Source organism: Cricetulus griseus, chromosome 8, assembly GCF_003668045.3.
Source record: "Cricetulus griseus strain 17A/GY chromosome 8, alternate assembly CriGri-PICRH-1.0, whole genome shotgun sequence".
Classification (NCBI taxonomy): domain Eukaryota; kingdom Metazoa; phylum Chordata; class Mammalia; order Rodentia; family Cricetidae; genus Cricetulus; species Cricetulus griseus.
Genome location: NC_048601.1, coordinates 32,229,453 through 32,243,431, shown reverse-complemented (window position 1 = coordinate 32,243,431; position 13,979 = coordinate 32,229,453). Strand labels below are relative to the sequence as shown.

At 42.7% G+C, this 13,979-nt stretch overlaps 1 pseudogene; it reads left to right on the top strand.

Annotated features, from left to right (window-relative positions):
- The first annotated feature begins 8,682 nt into the window (after positions 1-8,682).
- LOC100757738 lies at positions 8,683-9,749 on the top strand (annotated as a pseudogene).
- The last annotated feature ends 4,230 nt before the right edge of the window (positions 9,750-13,979 follow it).

Sequence of the window (13,979 nt, the reverse complement as noted above, 5' to 3'; positions counted from 1 at the left end):
AAATGGATCTCTATGTCCCAAGAAGAACATTCTCAGTTTTTCAAAGTGAATTAAGTTCTTCATGAGACTCCTTCCTGCCTATTCTGCCCTCCTTTCTCCTCCTCTCTTACCTCCAATCCTGTCTCTAAGTCCCAGCGATCATCCCGCAAACTCTCCCTGCTCCGAAGTTCCCATTGCTTTGCACATGTCCTCGCCTCGTACCCCAGTAATGAGCTTATGCACCAAATCTATGTCCTCTGTTAACGCATTCGGTGTATCCCAGAGGCCCACTGTATCTCTTTCTTCTCTGGTACCTGAAAGCATATCTTGTCCATCACGCTTACCACACTGTCCTGGAGATGTCTACACAGCCAGCCCCATTGCTCAGCCATGCACCACCCTGGGGCAGAGGCAGCATCTTTTCACTCCTGAGTCTTCTAGTGCTGAGTACAGTACCTGCCTCCAACTTAAATACTAAGGGAATGGATGTTAGGGTAAGTGTGTGGATGGCCTTGTGCTGCTGTTTAACTAGTCAAGTGTAGATTTCCTTCTTTCGAGGTAAGAAACAAATTCTCCAGGGCCAGGAATGAGACTTAGATCTCCCTCCAGAATAGGCAGGGATGAGGCTCATGAAGATCTAAACTCACTTTAAAAAAGAACTATGAGAATGTTCTCCTCAAGGCATGGAAATCCATTTAATCATTTAAGCAGGAGTCCTGTGGTCTTATGGATGATTTTGAAAGCTCTGAACAGTCAGAGTGGAGAGAGTACATATGAGACTAGGCTGCACAGAGGCTGAAGACTCATCAGCGGCTGACTGCCTGGCTGCTGGCCCTGTTCTTGTTTCAGTTTCCATCTCAGGAAGGAATGCTCTTTATGGCTTCTTTCTTCATCCTCTCTTCCTGGCCAGCCAAGCCCAGACTATTGCAAAATCACTTTTTAAAAATTGCTATGGAGCAAAGGATCAAATTCCTTTGTCCTTAGCTGGCATACCTTGCCTGGGTCCCTGTGGGTAAGAGTAAAACAAACTTCAAATGGGATCTTAAAGAAGTTGGCCACTCCTAGAAGTCTGAAAAGAGAATGAGAGTTTACCAAAGAAAGCAAGGAACAGGTCATGGGATGGACCCTACAGTGATAATGACAATAATCAAATACGGACTGTACCACTGAAGATTCTAGTCCACTGGAGAAGCAAAGACACGTAAACAAGAGGACCGCACAACCAAAACTGGAGCCATATTATTATTAGCCATTTATTATTAGGTGCCATAATAAAGATGCAGGACTGAGCCAACATGTTGTTAACATGACTGTGTGCCAGTGCACTGGGCACTGAGGGATGCATACATGAAATGTACAGTCTCCATTCACAGAAAGACTAGCTATTGAGTAAAAGGAGAGGAGAAAGGATTCTCTATGACAGGAAGTTGGGAACTACTACAGAGGCCTTCTTGGGTCTTAAAAATGGGCAAGAATTTAGCAATTAGTGATGCAATCCCTCAAAAAGAAGTAGGAATAAAATTCTAGTGATAAACTATTAGCACAGTCATAGCATTTGGTAAAACTCAAAACACTTTTATGTCAAAGACAAAAGCACCTTGATCCTGGCCAACAATTCTAGCAGAATATTCCTTCTCTACCAGAGGCCATATAGGTACTTGGAACCCCAGTCCCAAACAACAGCCCCTCCTTTTGACTCCATATCCTGACCCACAACTCTGGCAGAAGACACCCATTCTACTGGAGACCAACACAGTACTAGGAAACCCATGAATCCCAGGTACCTGGAACCCCAGAGACCACATTGGTATCCAGAACCCCAAAGGCCAAGCCAATCTACCAAAACCCTGAAACCCAGAGGTCACACAAGCTGCCAAAACCCCACCAGGTCCACTACTGAACCTGAAGACTTACTGGTCACCAGAACCACAGGCCACTCAGGTCAGAACACCAGAGAGGAACCAGGAAGCAATGGAAAGAAACATCCATCCAACAAAGATAAACTCAGAAATCAGCACCTAAACCTATAATAATCCCAAACCTATATGACTAGAGGCCATCATAAGAACACAATTAATGCCGGGTATTGGTGGTGCACGCCTTTAATCCCAGCACTCAGGAGGCAGAGGCAGGTGGATCTCTGTAAGTTCGAGGCCAGCCTGGTCTCCAGAGCGAGTGCCAGGATAGGCTCTAAAGCTACACAGAGAAACCCTGTCTGGAACCCCCCCCAAAAAAAAAGAACACAATTAAAATGCCCAGGGCAATATGGTACCACCAGAACCCAGGCATCCTACTACAGCAAGCCCCGGCTGGATATTTCAACATGGCTGAAGCACAAGAAAATAATCTTAAATCCAATCTTATGAAGACAGTAAAGGCCCTTAAAGAGGGAATGAGTAAATCACTTAAAGAACTCCAGGAAAACAAAAACAAACAAGTAAAATAAATGAATAAAACTGTTCATTTTATTATATTGATAACTGTATTATCAACCCAAAACTATCTTTTTAGACTTCAAAACATTTTCTTAGATAAACAACTTAATCTTTACATCTCTCAACCCTATATATTTTATACCTCTTTGGTAGGTTTCTTTTCTGAATTCAGTAACAGAAAAAAACTGTAAAACTGTAACTATCTAGTCTTCAGCCCCATCAGAGATCTGAGAAGGATAAAATATTACCTGATTAAATAGGAAGTTCAGATCAAGCAACTTCCTAGACAGTAACCCAAGGTTCCTCTGCAATGTTGGGGCATCCACCCTCAGCCTACAGGCCTAGAATGTCTAACAGACTTTTCTGTGAAGTAGGAATTTTTAAGGACTGTCCTACCTTGTCTTGGCAAAGTTCAGCCATCCTTTCTTTTGTGTCCTGCTTGTCCGTTTTGTCCAGCATACTGTCAGCAGTCAAGCCAAGGGCAGTTTCTTGCCTGGTGGCTAACTTTGCCACAAAAGTAGCAAATTCTATAAGGAGTTTTTTCAATGCCCTTCATCCTTTTATGAAGTAAAGGATGTATCTTGCTGTCATGAAAAGTGTTGTGTTTTTAAAACATTTTAAATGATATATTCTATAGGTCTTTGAAGTGTTTGAAGACCACCTGTCTATCTAAAATATATCTGCTTGACCTTGAAAGCATACCTGGCATGACTACAAGTTTGATAATTATAGATGACTAATTACTAACCTGTATTTCTTTTTTTAGATTTTTATATAATTTTATTTTATGTGCATTGGTGTTTTGTCTACATTCATGAATGTGAGAGGGTGTTGGATCCCCTGGAACTATAGTTACTGACAGTTATGAGCTGTCATGTGGGTGCTGGGAATTGAACCAGGGTTGTTTGGAAGAGCAGCCAGTGCTCTTAACCACTGAGCAATCTTTCCAGCCCTACTAACCTGTATTTCTTAATTATCCTAAATAGTTTGTAATAATAACTTTTAAGGACTGGAAATTTACATTGCATTGTTAAATGAACTGGATAGGTACAATACCTTAAACAAGAGCAGAAACATATATATAGTATAACAAAAACAACCTTAAATTTGTATCAATATACAAAAATCCTTATCAATGTAAAGTATATGACACTATAGTTATTCAAAACTAGACTCAACAATTCATCCTTTTATCCCATCATTTTATACTATACCCCCCTTTTTCCTTCAGAAAGAGATCCCTGAATCCAATCTCTTTGTTTAGCACTTTTTCTGACCATTACCAATAAAAAACTTGTAATCAACCTCCCAAATGATGACAAACATTCATAAGCCACAAAATGACCAAAAACCATCCACTGTGCCACCTCTTGAATTTGTGAACATCACATTCTCTAGACTGCTTTCCTGTTGTCTGGGGTGACAGAATCTTTAGAGGAACCTTAAAAAAATTAGATAATTTTCAAGTCCTGTGAGAGCTAGCTTTATTAATTTTTGTTTAGTCTCTGTGTGATGGGAAAGTGTAGAGCTTATCTGAAGCCCTAGCTGGAGTAGTCTGTGAGGCTGGACCATCTCAGCTAGCAGCTTTGAAGTTGTTCTGGATGAAGAATTTTGAGGAAACTGCAACAAAGGCATTCTGAGATTTGGATCACCTAGAATACTTAGCTTTATTAGTGTCTGATCTTTTTTTCCCTGAAAACACAGAAACGTCTAAAGGTAGCATATATATCTGCATTAACATAAGTACAGAATGTGCACAAGTCAGTTAAAGATTATATATATATATATATATATATATATATATATATATATATATATTTATGCTTGAGCAAGTAAAAGGCATCTGCTAACTTTGTAAGTTTGGACTGCATAACCAAACTTCTATTCATGCCATTAGAAAGGATGGCATGTAATAATAAGTCATGAGGACTCTGCAGCCAGCAAGATTTATCATGTTTCATACAGGGATCAGCATAAACGTCACCTGTCCTGTAATGTTTCTTAAATGTCACCTGTCCTGTAATGTTTCTTTTATTGTACAGGCTTGTTTTGGCTATCCTGGGTCTTTTGTTTCTCCATATAAAGTTGAGAATTGTTTTTTTCAAGGTCTGTGAATAATTGTGTTGGGATTTTGATGGGGATTGCATTGAATCTGTAGATTGCTTTTGGCAAGATTGCCATTTTTACTATGTTGATCCTACCTATCCAAGAACATGGGAGATCCTTCCATTTTCTGGTATCTTCTTTAATTTCTTTCTTTAGAGACTAAAAATTCTTATGATACAGGTCTTTCACTTTTTTGGTTAGCGTTACCCCAAGGTATTTTATGTTGTTTGTGGCAGTTATAAAGCGTGACGTGTTTCTTGGATTTTTTTTTCTCACATCTACAGCCATGATCCTCAGGAGGTCTCCCCCAATCAAATCTGGTCTTTATTAATTTTAAAGAGAACCATAACGTTTTGTTTCCTATGGAAACAAAGGCAAAACCTCTCCCCCAACACAACACATTTTCTGACTTCCATTCTAAAGTTAAGATATTCCTAAAGTATATAGGTTGACTTAATTTAACAGTTTTCATAATCCAATGTGTCTCAGCAGCTATTGCTTTTTGTTCATTAGCATTTAAAAATTCAAAGTCATCAAGGCACCATACAGGATCCAAACACCCTATGTATTTCCCATCTTTACATGGCTTATTCTTTTTACATTACTTTATTTTTTTATTTAAAGCCTTTACTTTATTATTTTAAACCATTTTTTCTATGACTATCCATACCCATTTTCCTTTTTTATTTTCCTTCATCACCTAAGCCTGTTCAAATGTATTGTATCTGTTTAGATTTTTTTCAGTCTGGGCCTAACTTTACTAAGCATCTGCAGCATTCTCTGACCATGTGAAACAAATCTTAAACTGTATGGCTAGGGCCTCCACCATGTGGCTTTGGCTTATGGCTCTAGTGGCTGGTTCTGCCCCCTTTGGGTCTGCCTAACCATCCCAGCTCAGGGAAGCTGCTGTGTCCCAGCACTGCAGCAGGCATTTCCTTCTAGTCTGCTGATGCAGAGTAACACGCTGGCTGCTCATAAGAGAGCCTCTTAAACAGGCCAGGGAGACTCTTACAAGTTGGGCCTCTCTACACTGAGAGCAGTGAGCTCTGTGTATATGCCACATGTTAGACAACAAATGTAGTCAGATTTTTCTTTGGGCAGCCAACTCACAAATAACAACACGGAGACTTATTAATTATGAAAGCTTGGCCTTAGCTTAGGCTTGTTTTTAAGTAGCTCTTATAACTTAAATTAACCCATTTCTATTACTCTACACTCTGTCAGGCACCACCCATTCTGCCTCCTCCATGTCTCCTTGCAGCTCACTCACCTAGATCCCACCTCCCTCTTCTCTTCTGCCAGGAAGTCCTGCCTTTATCTCCTGCCTAGCTAGTTGATATTTAGCTTTTGATGACACCAATCACAGAAATACATCTTCACACAGAGCACAAATATCCAAAAACAGTCGACAAACCCTTATCTGAACTAGCTAAAAGGCAGAGAATATCCAAATTAACAAAATCAGAAACAAGAAAGGGGATACAACAATAGACACTAAGGAAATCCAAAGAATCATTAGGTCATACTTCAAAGACCTGTACTCCACAAAACTGAAAAATCTAAAAGAAATGGACAAGTTTCTTGTTAGACACCACTTACCAAGGTTAAATCAAGATCAGATAAACAATTTAAATACACCTATAACCACTAAGGAAATAGAAGCAGTCATTAAAACCCTTGGGCCACCCTGACACCAAAACCACACAAAGACTCAACAAAGAAAGAGAACTGGAAACCAATTTCCCTTAAGAATATTGATGCAAAAATACTCAAGAAAATACTTGCAAACTGAATCCAAGATCACACCAAAAAGATCATCCACCATGATCAAGTAGGTTTCATCCCAGAGATGCAGGGATGGTTAAACATGGCCAAAAGACACTTAAGGAAATACTCAACACCCATAGTCATCAGAGAAATGCAAATCAAAACAACTCTGGGATACCGTTTTACATCTGTCAGATGGTCAAGATCAAAAACTCTGATGACAGCTTATGCTGGAGGATGTGGAATAAGGAGAACACTCTTCCATTGCTGGTGGGAGTGTAAACTTGTACAGCCACTTTGGAAATCAGTATGGTGATTTCTCAGAAAATTGAGAATCAATCTACCTCAAACCCAGCAATACCACTTTTGGGCATATACTCAAAGAATACATACTCGTACCACAAGGACATTTGCTCAACAATGTTCATAGCAGCATTACTCATAATAGCCAGAACCTGGAAACAATTTAGATACTCCTCAACCAAAGAATGGATAAGGAAAATGTGGTACAATGGAGTATTAGTCAGCGGTAAAAAATCAATGACATCTTGAAATTAGCAGGCAAATGGATGGAACCAGAGAACACTGTTCTGAGTGAGGTAACTCAGATCCAAAAATACAATATAATATATACTGACTCACAAGTGTATATTATACATAAAGCAAAGGACAACTAGTCTACAAGTTACAACCTCAGAGAAGCTAGGTAACAAAGAGGATCCTAAGAGTGATATTCATGACTCTGTCTAGGAAGGGGCAAAAGGTAAGATCTCCTGAGTAAATTGGGAGCATGAGGGGCATTGGGGAGGGTGGAATGATAGAGGAAAGGAGAGAAGGGAAGTGGGGGTAATATATGACTCAATAAAATAATTAATTTTTAATTAATTAATTTAAAAGAAATTAAGAAAATAGCAGAGCTGGAAGAACAAACCCTACAGGCCGGACTCCAGGGTCAGTACTATACATGCTGCACACACACCATACTGGCTGGAAGACTGTGGATGAATCAGATAAAAAGGAGAGGCCCATCCAGACCTTCTCCCCACTGGCCACATTTGTAGACCCATGACTCAGCCTTGGACCAGGGCTGCCTCCTCCTGATCTTTGCTGCTGTTACAGAACACAGCCATGAAGATGTAGTCCCAGATACCATTCCCATCAGCATAAAAAGACATGAGATCTATGTCTCTGACAAGGAGACATAGGGGAAGCCTATGTCTTCCTTCTTCAGGGAAGGGCTTGTGGGATTGTGTGCCCTTTAAAGTTATCTTGAGATTACTTACCCCAAGTCCTTTATAGTTTAAATAAAATGGAATAGCTAAAAAGAGAAAGAAAAATAAAATCTGTCAATGTAACCCACAATATAAACAAACTGAACACACACACACACACACACACACACACACACACACACACACACACACACACGATCATCTCATCAAGATGCTGAAAAAGCCTTTGACAAAATCCAATGCCCTGTTATGGAATATTACTTAACAATGTGTTACATTCTTTTATGCTGTGGAATATTTGTTTAATGATGCAAAAATCTGTTGCATTCTTTTATGTTGCATTTGTTTAACTCTGTAAAGCTGTATTAACTGTGCCTGTCTAAAATACCTGATTGGTCTAATATGGAGCTGAATGGCCAATAGCTAGGCATGAGAGAGGGCTGGGTGGGGCTGCCAGGCAGAAAAAAACAAATAAGAAAAGGAGAGAGAGGAGCAAGAAAAGAAGGAGAGGAGTATACCAGGAGCCAACCACCTACCCACATAGCCAGCAATGAAAGAAAGTAATATAGAATAGATAAAGTTGATAGCCCAGAGGCAAAAGGTAGATGGGATATTTTAACTTAAGAAAAACTGGCTAGAAGCAAGCCAAGCTAAGGCTGAACATTCAAAAGTAAGAATGAGTCTCTGTATATTTATTTGGGAGCTGGGTAGCAGGCCCCCAAAGAGCAAAGAATTAAAAAAAAAGATAAAAAAAATCTACAACACTCCTTCATGATAAAAGCCTTGGAGAGATTAGGGGATTCAGGGACATACATAAACATAAAAAAGGCAATATACAGCAAGCATATAGCCAACATCAAGTTAAATGGAGAGACCTAAACATAATAACGGCAATGTATAGTAAACTAACAGCCAACATCAAATTAAATGGAGAGAAATTCAAAGCAATTCCTCTAAAACCAGGAACAGAGACAAGGTTGTCAGCTCTCTCCATATCTATTAAAAAATATAGTACTCAAAGTTCTAGCTAGAGCAATAAGACAACAAAAGAAGATCAAGGTGGGAGAAACTGGAAAAGAAGAAATATCATGGCTTTCTGCTCCTTCCTGTTCTAGAAACAGCTGCATCTTTTCGTGCAGTGCTAGCCTCGTTCCTGAGACGCAATGGTGAAGGTTGGAGTGAATGGATTTGGCCATATTGGACACTTGGTTACCAGGGCTGCCTTCACTTCTGGCAAAGTGGACATTGTTGCCATCAATGACCCCTTCATTGATCTCAACTACATGTCCTCATGTTCCAGTATGATTCTACCCATGGCAAGTTCAAAGGCACAGTCAAGGCTGAGAATGGGAAGCTTGTCATCAACGGGAAGGCCATCACCATCTTCCAGGAGCGAGATCCCACCAACATCAAATGGGGTGATGCTGGCGCCGAGTATGTTGTGGAGTCTACTGGAGTCTTCACCACCATGGGGAAGGCTGGGGCCCACTTGAAGGGCGGGGCCAAGAGGGTCGTCATCTCCATCCCTTCTGCTGATGCCTCCATGTTTGTGATGGGTGTGAACCAAGACAAGTATGACAACTCCCTCAAGATTGTCAGCAATGTGATGGGTGTGAACCAAGACAAGTATGACAACTCCCTCAAGATTGTCAGCAATGCGTCCTGCGACACCAACTGCTTAGCCCCCCTGGCCAAGGTCATCCATGACAACTTTGGCATTGTGGAAGGACTCATGACCACAGTCCATGCCATCACTGCCACCCAGAAGACTGTGGATGGCCTCTCTGGGAAGCTGTGGCGTGATGGCCATGGGGCTGCCCAGAACATCATCCCTGCATCCACTGGCGCTGCCAAGACTGTGGGCAAAGTCATCCCAGAGCTGAACGGGAAGCTGACTGGAATGGCCTTCCGTGTTCCCACCCCCAATGTGTCCATTGTGGATATGACATGTTGCCTGGAGAAACCTGCCAATGAAGACATCAAGAAAGTGGTGAAGCAGGCATCTGAGGGCCCGCTGAAGGGCATCCTGGGCTACACCGAGGACCAGGTTGTCTCCTGCAACTTCAGCAGTGACTCCCTCTCTTCCATCTTTGATGCTGGGGCTGGCATTGCTCTCAATGACAACTTTGTAAAGCTCATTTCCTGGTATGACAATGAATTCAGCTACATCAACAGGGTGGTGGATCTCATGGCCTACATGGCCTCCAAGAAGTAAGAAGCCCACCCTGGACCATCCACTCCCAGCAAGGACTCAAGCAAGAGAGAGGCCCTGGCTGCTGAGCAGTCCCTGTCCAACAACCCCCACGCTGATCATCTCCCTCACAGTTTCCATCCCAGACCCCCAGAATAAGGAGGGGCTTAGGGAGCTCTACTCTCTTGAATATCATTAATAAAGTTCACTGTACCCATCAAAAAAAAGAAGAAATATCATTATTTGTAGATGATATGAGAGTATACATGTGACCCCAAAAATTCTACCATGGAACTCCTACAACTAATAAACACCTTCAGTGAAGTAGCTGGATACAAGATTAACTCAAAAAAAAATCAGTAGCCTTTCTATATACAAAAGATAAATGGACTGAGAAAGAAATCAGGGAAACAACATCCTTCACAATAGCCACAAATAATATAGAATATCTTGGTGTGACTTTAACCAAGCAAGTGAAAGACCTGTATGATAAGAACTTCAAGTCACTGAAGAATGAAATTAGAGAAGATATCAGAAGATGGAAAAGCTCCCATACTCATAGATCGGTAGGGTTAATATAGTAAAAATGGCTATCATATCAAAAGCAATCTACAGATTCAACACAGTCCCCATCAAAATTCCAACACAATTCTTTTTTTACTTTCTTTTTATTTATTCTTTGTGTCTTTTATATCATACATCTTGGTCCCATTCATTTCCTATCCCTTCATATCTACTTTGGGCCCTTGCAAACCCCCTCCCCATAATAAAATAAAATTTAAGAGAAAAAAAGGGGAACACTCACCATGGAAGCTGTAGTGTGACATAGTAAGTCATGCAGTAAACCCTTTTGTCCATATATCGTTGAGTGTTCATTGCAAAGAGTCATTGGTCTGGTTTGTGTGTCTCTGCTTTCTGCTACACTATTGATGCTGGGCCCTCACATGGACTCCTCTTGGATATCCTGTTGTTGCCTTGTGTCATGGAGGATCCTGCAGCTTTGGGCCTCCAGGACCCACCCCTTCTGCTCCAGCAGATAATAGATAGAGTGGATGCTGGGGTGGGCTAACTCATAACCCTGGCTTTAGGCCTGGGTAGTTGCAGGGCTGGTCAGCCTGCTAGAGCTCCCCTGTCTTCACCTCCAGGGTGAGCTCTCCAGCATTGCCCTTGCTAGTGCATCCCTTGCAGGGACGAGCAAGAGACAAGGCTAGTACTGCTTTCACATTCTTGCACACAGCTACACCTTCAGGGCTGGTTCTACTGTCTTGCCCACCTGAGATTTAAGGGCCACTTTCCCGAGCGCTGTAGCTGGTGAGGGGAGGGCCAGCTCCCTTACCCACCATGGGTGGCAGGGGCAAAGAGGAGGAAGGGTATCTTTCCCTTGCCCTCACCACCACATGGCCAACTAGAGAGGTGTAACAAGCTATCCCACTTTCACATCTTCAGGGCCAGCTCACCTGCACCTCTGCCAACAGGGTCAGCTCAACTGTGTTGCTAAGGCAAAGAGCAGGGCCTGCTTTCCTGAGTGCTGCAGCTGGCAAGGGGGAGCAGCTCCCTCATCTATCATGGGCTGTAAGGGGCAAGAGGTAAAGGACTTGTCTCCCTACCCACACCACAGCCTGACAGATGAGTAGTGTCAGGTTCTACTTAGGCTTTGGGCTGGCTCACCCACTCCTCTGCCAACTTAAGCTTTGGGGCTGGCTCACCTGTAGGGGAAGCTGTAGCCACGCCTACTTAGGGGCTGGCTATAGGTGTGCCTGACCACGCTTGCGCTTGCCAGGGTGTGGTCAGGGTGATGTAGAGTGACTGCGTTTTCTCTTTCGGTTTCACTTTGGTACTTGCTGGACAGACTGCTGCCACACTGGCTGGCTAGGTCGCTCTGTAAGCAAGGCTTTTCCCTATTAAATACCCTTATATTTCTACCTGACTCCGTATTGGTAATTTCCTACTATACTCACCCACTCCTCTGCCAACAGTGTTGGTTCTGTTGTGCTTCCCAGACAGCTTACATGGCCTGTACTCCCAAGTCCTGCAGCTGATGGGGGACAGAGGCAGCTCTTTCACTCTTATGACCTCAGATCCAGCTCTCCCACCTGCCTTAGGCATTAAGGGGTAGGGGGAAGACATCTCTCCCCGACCCATGCCACCATATGCCAGATGAGGGACAGGGCCAAATCTCCTATGCTCAAGGTCTCGGTCTGCCCACCCATGCCCCCTACCCCTACCAACAGGGGCAGCTCCCCTGCTGTCCTGCTGTTCTAAAACAACATTATGCAATTTGCAGGCAAATGGATAGAACTAGAAAAAAATCATTCTCAGTGAGCTAACCTGTCCAGGCCCGAAAAACATTGATTATGATGTTTTGAGGTGCAAGTCTCAAGCTCTATCCCAGGAGCTCGAATCTCACATTGTCTTTTAGATGTCTGGCTGGTTACCACTGGATGGCTTGGCCTCAGTGGAGAATGTCTCCTAGTTAGCCTAACAATAGAACTAGGCCTAGGGATTGGTGAGAGGCTGGAGAGGATGTGCAGTTTTAGAGGTGCCTCTAAGATTAAAGGAAATATTTGATATCAGCTTTATACATGATAATAGATGTCTTCTGATATCACCCCATGGTTGGAAAGCTATTTATGAGGATGCTTGAATAAACTGTGGACTCCAGTTTCCAGCATGGACTGAGAGCCCTCCTGAGATGACAAGATGTGTCTGTGTCTCATCCTTAATGCCACAGGGTAGCTAGGAGTTTTCCCATGTCCATACTCTCCCACTCAGGGATGGACCTGGAGCTGTTTGGATGGTTCTGATTACAGTCCCAAAGACATCAGTCTGGAATAGATGGCCTCTGTAGTGTGGGACTGATGAGAGCGAACCCCAGCAAAACTAACCCAGACCCAGAAAGACAAACATGGAATGTACTCACTTATAAGTAAAGGATAACCATGCTACAAGCCACAAACCCAGAGAGGTAAATAACAAGGAAGACTCAAGGGGGGATGATGCATGACTCTCTCTGAGAAGGGGAAATAGAATAGACATCTCAGATGGAGGGGGTGAGGGTGGGGAACAGGAGGGATCAAGTGGGGGAGGATGGAGGGAGACAGTACTGGGAGAGGCGAATGGCATGGTGGAGGGCATCTCAGGGACAAGCTAGAAACCTAGTGCAATGAAAACTCTCGGGAATTTTTGAGGGTGAACCTAGCTAAGACTCCTAGTAATGGGGGAATATGGAGCCTGTCTGTGGTGATATCTTGCATGTATAAATAAAGCCTGTCTGAAGGTCACAAAATGGAGCTTGCCACTAGCTAACCATAGAGGTCTGGAGGTCTGTACAGACACACAGGAAGTGAGATAGCTGGGCGGGAACAGGATATAAGCAGGGAGAAACAGGAACTTGCTCTCTTGTCTGCTGAGATGCTAAGGAGGTAAGGTGTGAGCTTGCTCCTTGTCTCTGATCTCTCAGCATTTTCCTCTATGTCTGACTCTGGGTTTTTATTACTTAGACCAATTAAGAACTCTCTTTATAGGATCCTGAACTGGCTATTTCCCATAACTAGGCAAGACTTCCAGTGGAGGGATTGGGACACCAACCCAGCCATCTTCAACCTACAGTTTGTCCTGCCTACAAGATATGCTGGGATAGAGATGTTGCAGAAATTGTGGGAGTGGCCAACTGTAATGATAACTCTTTCTGCCAGCTGCCTGGGTTCTACCGAAGCTTTAGGGGCCCTAAATAATACACAGAGTCTTATATTAGTTACAATTGTTACATTGTTACAATTAGTTACATTGGCTGCTGGCCAATGACTAGGATTTCTTATTTGCTAGCTCAGTCTTAATTATCAACCATAACTACTAATCTATATATTTTATAAGGACTTATATGACCGAGAACACCAGCCTTCCTTCCTGGATATTACAAGGTGCCTCTCCTTACTACATTTCCCAGAATCCTCCTTCTCTCCTAGTCCTGCCTATCTTGCTTCCCCATCGGCCAACAGTGTTTTATTCGTTAACAAATAAGAGAGACATATACACAGAAGGACTTCCCACATCAGCCAACCACTGGATGGTCCAGCTTGAAACCCATGCCTCAAGAGGGAGTCCATCTCTGACAGTGCCTGGAGCACCAGGACCCAGAGACTGGATAGCCCAAGGCCCTAGGATAGAACCAAACATGACTAGCAAAAAAGAAAAAAGCCAATGAAATAATTCCTGACACTCTTGTCATATTCATAGACCAGTGCCTGGCTCAATTGTCATCAGAGAGTC